Source organism: Microtus pennsylvanicus, chromosome 7, assembly GCF_037038515.1.
Source record: "Microtus pennsylvanicus isolate mMicPen1 chromosome 7, mMicPen1.hap1, whole genome shotgun sequence".
Classification (NCBI taxonomy): domain Eukaryota; kingdom Metazoa; phylum Chordata; class Mammalia; order Rodentia; family Cricetidae; genus Microtus; species Microtus pennsylvanicus.
In genome coordinates, this window is record NC_134585.1 from 89,349,825 (window position 1) to 89,360,991 (window position 11,167).

The 11,167-nt window shown below is 42.8% G+C and overlaps 1 pseudogene; it reads right to left on the reverse strand.

The window, feature by feature from the left end:
* Positions 1 to 9,918: 9,918 nt before the first annotated feature.
* LOC142854923 (large ribosomal subunit protein eL8 pseudogene) lies at positions 9,919 to 10,780 on the reverse strand (annotated as a pseudogene).
* Positions 10,781 to 11,167: the final 387 nt, after the last annotated feature.

Genomic DNA, 11,167 nt, shown 5'->3' on the forward strand with positions numbered 1-11,167 from the left:
CCCTCCCCAACCTGCTGGATCTGGACAGGGGTCCTACACCCACAGCTGGACGGATTGCACCCAGAGCTATCAGTAAATCGGGTTTATGCAGAAGCTGTACCACACCTGATGTTGCAACCCCACGGTGTTGCCGCCTGTGTCACTGGGCCATCTGCAGATATCCACACCACTGATTACAGCTGGAAAAGCTAATGGATACACACTGAGGTGTCCTCCTGATACCAGAGCCCCGAAACATTATGCAAGGGCACATCATCAGGTCAGTCGTTAACTATAAAAATCACCTATCAGTGGAGGGCATTGATCTGCCAAATGTCCAAGCATCAGTATGGGGACATCCAAGGCATGACAAAACAAGGTCACACATTCTTATGGCGCACATCACTCTCTAGCAGGGAATCTCAAAGAGAAGTCAACTGCTGAGCTGTCCAAAAGGATAATTCAAAATAAAAAATTTTGAAGTACATTCAATGACCTGTAATTCAATGAAATATACAATACATATACAAGATGCAGATGTAAAATTTAACAAAGTAATACAAAACATAAAAATAAACCAAAAAGAAATCCCAGAGCTAAAAATTCAACACACGAAATAAAAAAGAATAAGTATACTGTCTCAACATTAGATTTCATCAGGCAGAGGACAGGCTTGCTATCTGTATACCGAGAGATGAGTGCAGCCCTGACCTTAGCTGAGAACTCTCTTTGTACAGTGGATGGTGGTGAACATTGATAACCACAGCTCATCTAAGCAAGAGAGTTAGTGTCGGTGTAGTGCCTAGTCACAAAAAGGACAGCCATTTCAGCTCCAATCCGTACCCCAAAGCTCAGAGACCATCTCAGAAGAGCTAGAGGCTGGGGAGGGATGCGAAACAGTGTCTACCAGACTTGAGAGGACTGGGGACTCGTGAATTCATAGCAGCTGTGGTTTACTACACTAGAACAGCACACCATCCAACCACTCAGTATTCTAGCACTAGGGAGACACAAGCCCTCACCTCACCTGAGAAGCTGATGATAGCTCCTGGGGTAAGGAAAGTGAGTTTTCTTTCTAGCGTAAGTCAACCACATCCCAGTGAATAGCCTCACACCCACGGGGATAAACCAGCACAAATAGGACTCAGTGGATTGTTATTTATTTCCTTGATGTTCTGTAGAACTCCTGGATGTAGTGACTCATGCCTTTAATTCTAGTACTTGTGGTACTTGGTGAGCAAAGGCAGGTGAATGAATATCTGTGAGTTTTAGGCTAGCCTGGTTTACAAGTCCCAGGCTAGCTAGAACTGCACAGTGAGACCCTATCTCAAAAACAAAAACAAAAACAATTCACTTCTATGTAGAATTTATTCTGGGTTACTATAGTATAAGAACAAAAGCAGACAATTCTTAATGTGTCAAAATAATGAACTTATAAATTTAAGTCAGATCTGGAACAATGGGGTGACTGGTGACCAGCGTGCAGTGTGTATTCTACCGTTTTCAGAAATACTAGGAAAAATGACCTCTTCCTCTGGACATTGTTTATTTAGACTCTTCTCAGAGAATTATCAGCTCAGATATCAGCTCTATGGGATGTGTTTTCATCTGGAGAGTTTTTAGGGTCCAAGACAGTCATCACTGTTCCAAGGATTAGGGACCAGCAAACTTGGAAGTACATGGAGAATGATAGTATCTTTAAAGAATTAGTTTGTTTTAATCAGAGGTATGCAATTAATCAGTGAAGAAGTTTGGAAACAGAGCAAATGTGGTAATGCACGACTTATATTCAGCACCTGGAAGTCTGAGCCAGAAAGATCTCAAGTTCAAGGGCAGCCTGGCCCACAAAGGAAGATCCTATCTCAATAACATCCCCCAAAGAAAACCCAAAACAAACAAACAAACAAACAAACAAACAAACAAAACGTTTTTGATACTTAATAAGAATAACACACCGATTCATTCTAAGACTGCTTCTTGTTTGACCTAGAGGGTATTAAACACGTTGCCAGCTACAAAATAAATTTTATTCCCATTGTTTCTACTCCCTGAACTCTAGTTTGTAACATATGAAAGGCGATCCAATGAGTGCTAGTTAAAGAACGTAGGTAAGACTTGGGGAAAGAAAGCTTCCCAATGATACAGGGAGTCCCTGAAATAATCAGTCACTGTAAGAGAAGAATCATTTTCCCAGTGGTCCCCTGTAGAGGGACATACATTTACCTGTGAATTTTGTAATGTCATTTGCCTTCTTTCTCTTCTAAGTTCTTCTTCTTCCTCTTCCTCTTCCTCTTCCTCTTCCTCTTCCTCTTCCTCTTCCTCTTCTTCTTCTTCTTCTTCTTCTTCTTCTTCTTCTTCTTCTTCTTCTTCTTCTTCTTTTTCTTCTTTTCGTTTCCCTAGGTGTGCACCACCATTCCTGGCGACTTTATTTTCCTTAATAATTCATTGTGTAAGGGACCACATTTTCATTATCCTTTTATCGGTTAATGGATATCTGGGTTCCTTCCAATTTCCGGTTATTATGAATAGAGCAGCAATGAACATGGATGAACACGTATCTCTGTAGTAGAGTCCTTTGGGCATATGATCAAGAATGGTATAGCTGGATGTTGAGGTAGATCAGTTTCCAGCTTCCTGATTCCACACTGATTTCCATAGTGGCTGTAACAGTACTTGCACAGGCAACGGCTAAGTGTTCCCCTTCCCTGCCTCTTCTCTAGCTGGTGCTGTCATTCGTTTTATTGATTTTAACCATTCTGACCGGGGTAATTTAAAATTTCAAATTAGTTTTGATTGGCATTCTGTAGACATTCTGCAGGACACACACACAAAAAAGCAACTGACAAACTTTGCCAGAACAAGACAAAAGATATTTTCAAATTTCCTGCTTCATGGAAAGGTCTGCTAGATACTATGGGCCTGTAGGCTGAGGATGGATGCCCCAACATTACCAAAGAACTTTGGATGACTTTAAAAGTTGCTTGATTGCACATCTTGTTTACTTAGATAATATTATATCTTTCTGGGGTTTTTGATGGAGTTAAAGATAAATAGTTATAGTTTTCCTTAGTTATGATAAAAGATAAATTAAACATTAAACTTTAGACTCACAAAGATATTGTAACTATAATTCTTGCTTAATAACTGCTTTGTATATGTAATTTTACTATGTTAAAGTTAAAGGTTTTCTTTTTAATTAGACAGGAAAAAGGAGATGATGTGGGATGTCCTTCTGTATATGTGTTGCTTTTATTGGTTAATGAATACAGTTGTTTGAGCCAATGGCTTAGCAGAGTGAAGCCAGGCAGAAAATCTGAACAGAGATTTAAAAAAAGAGTAGGTGGAGTCAAGGAGACGCCATGTAGCTGTCGAAACTTTACCAGTAGGCCACAGCCTAGTGACTATATACAGATGAATACAAATAGGGTAATTTAAGATGTTAGAGCTAGTTAGAAATATGCATAAACCATGGCCAGGCAATGCTATAATTAATATAGTTCCTATGTGATCATTTGGGTCTGGGCAGCTGGGAAACAATCTCTGTTTACATTTTTCTGCTGGCTCGGATTTCTTTGTTTCTCAGCCATTTGTGCCTCATCTTTTGAGAACTCTGTACTTTATATCCCTTTTTAATTAGGTTATTTCCTTTCTTGATGTTAAGGTTTATGTTTTTCAGTTACTTATACATTCTGGATATTACCTCCGTATAGAATGTGTAGTTGGTAAAGATCTTTTCCCATCCTGTAGGCTGCTGCTTTACCCCAGTGATGGAGGCCTGTGTGGTCCAGAAGCTTTGCAGCTTCAAGAGATGGCTTCATTTATCAACTGTGAGTCTCAGTGCCTGTACTAATGGTGTCCAGTTCAGAAAGCCCTTTCCTGTACCACGGAGTTCAGGCATGATGCACATATGAACTCAAGGAAACTGTAATAGCACCCAGGTAAAAGATCCAGTTTTCAAAGTAAAGTTTTAGATTTTTTTTATGCACAACAAATGGGCATTGTACATACCACTTTGGTGATGATTGAAGCAAAATATGAAGTGCATTATTTTTCTTTTTTGGTTTTGAGGAGTTACACCATAGTTGCTATATACTTTATGGTTGGTACATTTAAATTCATGAAGAGTCTTTAAGGTTGCCTGGGGGAATCAGGAAAGGTTTTATGAAGTGGGTGACATTTATAGTGAGTCTCGAATAATGAGTAGAGTGATATCGTGTGGAAAAGAAGAGGTTCATTTTATGCAGAAACAAGAGCGGCTGGCATTGCAAAGGCCTTGTGTGTGTGAGGACAATAAAACACTTAGTGTGTAACCAGAACACAGCACATGTGGAAACATGGCTGGTTTGGGGCAAAGCAGTGCCATGCCAAGGGCTTAGGCATTCTGGTTTAGGTAACAGGGAGCCCTTGAGAATAAGAGGTGGCAGCTGGGAAGCTGCCGCCATGATCTGGAGGACAGCTGGCAATAGCGTGGGCACATTCAGTGCAAGGCTTGGGAGGAGGGCGTGGCCTTGAGAACACCAGTGAGGATCGGAAAGGACCTCTTGTTGAGAACTTGTGCCATGAAAGAAAAGAAATAGACTGAGTTATATATATGCTAGAATTAACTAGCCAAAAAGCCATGGGAAATCAAAACAAGTGTAATGATATCACAGAAATAAAGGAGGCTGTTAGAAACATGAAGTGTAAGGGAAATTAGGAAATACTGAGCCTGGAGAATACCAATGGTGAGGTAACAGTACAAAACTAACCTAGTAGATGAATTGAACAGCACACTGGATACAGTAGGAAAAAACAACCTGGATTTTAGGCAAGAAATTATTGGTCTTTTCTGTGCTGGGTAGAGTGATGGTTGCCAGAATTTAACAAGAACCACAGGGCCCTCTGGCTACTTGTTACAGGGACTTTCAAGCGTGGTACTCCCCCTTCTGCATCACTTAGAGAAATTCCAGAGATTTGGGAGACTGTGTTAGCAAATTAAACTGGGTTCCCGGGGAACCTTTCGCCTTGATTCTATGGTTTATGCTTTGCTTGCTTTCAGATTCAGGATCATCTTTCTGTTGGTTGCATGGACCAGAGTTACCACATTCTGAAATCTGCCAGGCGTGGTAGCACACCCTGTAATTCTTGTCATGCTACCATAGAGAGACTGAGGCAAGAGGGTTGAGAGCGCAGGGCCAGCCTGGGCTACAGAGAGACCATTTTATAAAATCAAAACACAAGTGTGTCATCCCCATTGCTAGGCATCCTAATCTATGTTCTGTGGTCCTTGACTTATAAAATGGCAGCAAACCACTGGGGAATGATTCCCTCTGGTGCTGAATGGCAGTACAGCCTTCCCCAGAGAGGCCATTTCCCTTTCTGATCCTCCCATTTCCAGGCTGAATCCCCTAGTCTTTTCCACAATAAATAATACACAAGATTGTGATCAGGGAACACTTCAGTGATCCAGAGCAATCTTTCCACCTCAAGGCCCTACACCTAATTATATCTGTGATGACTTTTTTTTTTTGCCACATAAACTAATATGTATAGGTTTGAGGAATTAGGTCTTGGTATCTTTGGTCTACTCCAGTACTTTATTTAATGTTTGTAGAATTTTCAGATTCTGCATAATTCAAATCACAGAATACTTCTAGGATTTTTTTTCCATTAAAGGGTGTGATTAAGTTTAGGGAAGGCACAGTGTGCTGCTGAGATTCTTGGTCACTTTGACACAAGCGAGGGGCATCTGTGGAGAGGGAACTTTAATTGAGAAAAACGCTTCTAGAAGGTTGGCCTACAGGCAAGCCTTGCTGGCATTTTCTAGATTAATGATTGACGGGGGAGGATCTAGTTCCCTGTGGGAGGTGCCACCTTGGGCAGGTGGTCCTGGGTTCTAGGCTGTCTGAAAAACAAGCAGGAATGAGCCCTGGAGAGCAAGCCAGTGAGCAGCACTCCTCCACGGCTTCTGTTTAGTCAGCTCCTGCGCTGACTTCTGATGAGGAACTGTAAGCTGTAAGCAACTAAATCCTTCCTCCCCAAGTCATGGATGGTGTTTCCTAGAGCAGCAGAAAGCAAACAAGAACACACAAGTATAAAAATCTTTGTGTTGAGGTTCAAATAAGCAGTAGCTTGCCTGAATCCCTTTTTTCCTTCCCTGTAATGTCAAACTGTTGGAAATTTGGCAATGCCATGAATGAATGGAAACTATGCTTAATCATTTCGTTGATATTCACGGTTGCTAGGTAGCGTGAGTTGCATCTCTCTCTTGCTTTCAAGGAAACGGATTTGCTAAAAATAGTTAATTTCCCAAAGGACACCACCTTCCATCATGTTTTTCTCGCTCTGAATAATTTTAGAAGGTAGAGATACGGTCTACTGGTGCCATAATGCAGCACCTTTGATGGATGTTGCGAAGAATGGCCGACGCCACTTCTTGCAGGCTCCTTGTAGACTAGGTACTTTTATATAAAGGTGAGGGTAGAAAGCGAGGAGTGGGACTGGCCACTGCCCTGTGCATCTTGAATCTGTTTACAAAGTAGGTCCCATCTATCAGATATAGCCCTGATGTGCTTGGAAGGAGGACATTGGTGCTCCTTTGGCTCTTTTCTTACAGACTTTTCTGCATCTGTTTTCTATCATCGGTTTTGGTTTTTGGTTGTTAAAACCCAGATGTGGCAGTGTCAGTGATGAGCATCCACCGCCTGTATCCTGGATCACAGCTGTAGTGGTTTGATCTGGTCCAATCCTTCCATTAGTCACCTTATGACCCTGCTCAAGATAGCTCCTTCAGCAGATTCATTCAGGAATGTTTTTGGAGCCAAGGAATACCCCCAAACATGTGGCCCAGAGCCCTCTGCATCTGCCATACCAAACCTTGTGTCAAGGCCTGATTTCCTGTATTCAGTTTCTTTCTGCTTGAAACACGTGATTCTGATGAGTGTTAAGCTGGCACTAACAGCCTATAAAGGAATGTGGAGATGGGCGGAGCTCAGAGGCCTAATTCAGTGGGCTTGTAGCTTAGTTCCTAACTGTTAGGAAGTTCATTTTATGCCATCTTTCCTACTTTTATCTGATAGAAACTTCCATTTATATGCAAAATATAAGGACGTGATTCACGTTCGGATGGTAAACCACAGCCTGGAAGAGCTTTGGATGATTTCTGTGGACCAAGGACAATGAAGGAGTCAGGTGATGCCAGGACTGAATGCCAGGAGGAGGCTTTGGTAGAACAGGTGGAGAAACAAAGCAAAGGCTACAGCTGCTTTAATAGGCTGCACTATAGCCCCGCAAAGCCTAGCTGTGTGCGTTTGTTGGCTAATTCTGATTACTTGAGCCCCAGTTCCTTTTCTTTCTTTCTTTCTTTCTTTCTTTCTTTCTTTCTTTCTTTCTTTCTTTCTTTCTTTCTTCCTTCCTTCCTTCCTTTCTTTCTTCCTTCTTTCTTTCCTTCTTTTTTTTTTTTTTTTTTTTTTTTTTTTGTGAGACAGGGTCTCTCTGTAGCTTTGGAGCCTGTCCTGGAACTAGCTCTTATAGACCAGGCTAGCCTCAAACTCACAGAGATCCACCCTCCTCTGCCTCTGGAGTGTTGGGGTTAAAGGCGTGCACCACCACCGCCTGGCTTTTCTTCTCTTTTCTTTGCTTATTTTTTGGAGGCGGGATTTTGTTTTGCAGCCCCAGCTACCTTCAAACTTGTCATGGTATGGCCTCAGCCTCCATAGTTATTGAGATTATAAGAGTGCTATCACAGTTTGTCTCTGTTTTTTTTTAAATTAATTTTATGGGTACGGGTGTTTTGTCTGCATGTTTGCTTGTGCACCATGTATGTGCATGCTTGGTGCCCTTTGAAGCTAGAATAGGGTGTTGGGTCCCCTACCCTGGAGTTACAGATGGTTGTGAGTCACCAGGTGGGTGCTTGGAATGTAGTTTAAGCAGTATAGTTTGACACACTTAATCTCTTAATTTGAGTTTAGGCAGTACGAGATGATTGAAATAGCAATTGCTGTCTTAAGTATATGAATTTACTGGCAACAATCTTACAATATCCTGATTGTTCTAGAATTGAGCAGACTAATTTGCTATGTATTAAGAATATTCCATAGCAAACTGATCACAGTGGGGTAGTTAATCCCAGCCCTTGGGAGGCAGATGTGGGTGGATCTCTACAAGTCTGAGGCCAACCTGTTTTACATAGTGAACTCCCATCCAGTTAGGGCTATGTAGTGAGATCCTGTTATAGCAAAGGTTCAAATGCCTTAATTGATCTTGATTTTGGACCAAGTAATTTGAGAGTATATAGGAAGACTTCTATGTCACAGATGTCATCATGAAAGTTTCTCAAAGTATCACCATTAGTAATTAAATTCTTTATGATAAATTACCCTTCCTGCATTATACAGGAGTAAGGAGCTAGGTGGAATAGTTGGATAAATGTAGCCAAATCTGTGTTCAGATGCTAGTAACTGAGACTGGTCTTGGAACTGGTAACTAACATGGAATTGTATCGGATTCAGCCTACAACCGAATGCAGAACCATCATGCCAGCCAGCAGTGTAGGGCAGGCAGGGGAGCACCTTAAGCATGAGTATGACCTACACTGGAGTTTGAGTTTAGATCGCTGGGTTTTTAAGCTCTTGGCAGACATAATGTGGAAGACAATTATTCTAGAATTAGGTCGGACAGTTTAAGTTAACTGATGAAGAACTTCCCATACGCATTCTTTCCCATATGCATGGCAGCCTGGCACTTTACCATCGTCGGTGCTAAACTAAACTTTCTACTCCTTTAGATACAGCTCACTTAGGAGTGTCCATGGATAGATAGATGTAAAGGGCTGTTGAGTTCCAGCAAAGTAGATGTTTCTTGTTCTTTTTGCCTCCAGTGATAGAGGATGGAAATGCAATGCCAGGTAGATTCTTGGCTTTTTTGAAGACACGGTCACAGGTCCTTTTCAGGTGCTTCTTGGGGGAACTGTAGGAACTCCCTGGACATTTCTTCTTCTCCAGGGGATTCTTCTGGAAACCCATCAGTCACGAAGTGTCTGAGAAGTGACAAGTCTGTGGCCAGACCATTTTTGATGTATATATCAGAATAGAGACAAGATGAAGCAGAGCAACGCCAGGTAGTGGCGGCACACACCTTTAATCCCAGCACTCGGGAGGCAGAGGCAGGGGGATCTTTGTGAGCTCGAGACCAGCCTGGTCTACAAGAGCTAGTTCCAGGACAGGCCCCAAAGCTACAGAGAAACCCTGTCTCGAAACAAAAAAAGGAAAGATGAAGCAGAGCAAAAGAGTAGGCTTCGATGATTCTTTGGAGTGCTGTATCAAACCTGGATCTCCTTTTCTCTGCTGCTTCTTTCTACTGTTTCATGAGAAAACAAGGAAAGCTTAAACACTGAAGCAAACATCATAGGCAGATTGATTGGCAAGTTAACTTACCCTGTCTCATCCTGTTGGTTGCTGCTTGTTCCTTTGCTAATATCAGAAGCAGCAGCTCCAAAGTGTTGTTGTGGACTGGGGGCAAACAGCTCTCCAGAAACCTTCTAGGCTTTCGTGCCATATCGGGACTGCTGAGGTACCAGCTTTGTGTACTGAGTAGCTAGCTGGTTTGTCACCCTCACTGCCTACTGAGAGACGCTGTTGTGGGACTTCCTCAACAGCTGAGGCACCATTGGTTTTGTTCCTTAGAGAACTCCAACTACTACAGATACTATGTACCATTAACTGGTAACCACTCAGGGTGTCCCTCCCTCCCTCCCTCCCTCTTTCCGTCCCTCCCTCCCTCTGTCCCTCCCTCTTTCTTTCTTTCCTTTCTTCTCTTTCTTTCTTTCTTTCTTTCTTTCTTTCTTTCTTTCTTTCTTTCTTTCTTTCTTGTCTTTCTCATTTCTTCAGGAAGCTATTTTTCCTTTGCTTTGTAAATTAAAGAAAAACTCTCTTTTTGCTTTTGCTTTCCCCCTTCTTCTTTTTTTTTTTTGAAGTTTTATAATTATATTTATGTACAGAAAACTCAGCAGTACATTTAACCCAGTTTAGTGGCGAGTTCTTTGGCCTTTGCCTTTTCCAGCTTGGCAATTCGAGCCACAGATTTAGGACCCAGGACGTTGCCTCCCCAGTGGCGGCGGATCTCATCATATCTGTCGTTGTAATTGGTCCTAATAGCTTCCACCAGCTTGGTCAGAGCACCCTTGTCTTCCGAGTTAACCTGTGTGAAGGCAACAGTGGTGCACGTCTTCCTATGGACCAGCCGCCCCAGCCTGGCCTTTCCCTTGATGATGCAGTAGGGGACCCCCATCTTGCGACAGAGAGCAGGCAGGAAGACCACCAGCTCAATGGGGTCTACGTCGTGGGCAATCACCACCAGCTGAGCCTTCTTGTTCTCTACCAAAGTGGTGACTGTATTGACACCCGCTCGAAGGACAGGTGGTCTCTTAGTCGGGACATCCCCTTTGCCGGCAGCTTTCTTCTCAGCACGGGCCAGCAGCCTCTGCTTCTTTTCCTGCTTGGTCTCTGGCCTGTACTTGTGAGCAAGTTTAAGCAACTGGGTAGCTGTTTGCCGGTCCAGGGCCTGGGTGAACTGGTTAATGGCTGGAGGAACTTTGAGCCGCTTATAGAGGATGGCCCTCTGCCGCTGCAGCCTAATGTAGCGGGGCCATTTGACGAAGCGAGTGAGATCTCTCTTGGGCTGGATGTCCTGCCCAATGCCGAAGTTCTTAGGTCTCTTCTCAAACAAAGGATTCACCACCTTCTTCGCCTCCTGCTTCTTCACGACGGCAGGGGCCGGGGCCACCTTCTTCCCCTTGGCCTTCTTTCTCTTGGGCATCTTGCCGGGCTGGAGGAGAGAGCCCCCTTCTTCTTTTTTAAAGCAATTTTCTTTTTTAAAAAATATATGAGTGCTGCTTACATTCACATGCCTAGGGAGCATGGAGGTCAGAAGAGATGGCTGGATTTCCTAGCCCTGGAATTACAGATGGTTATAAGCCTCTAGGTGCATTCTGGGACTCAAAGCTTCTAGGTTAGTAGTTCTCAACCTTCCTAATGCAGTGTGTATAATATTCTGAATAATAAGACCTTTTAATACAGCTCACGTTGTGGTGAGCCCCACCACAAAATTATTTCCATTGCTTCTTCATTACTGCAGTTTTCCAGTGTTATGAATCACAGTGTAAATAATTGATATACAGGATGGTCTCCCAAAGAGGTCTTGACATATAGGT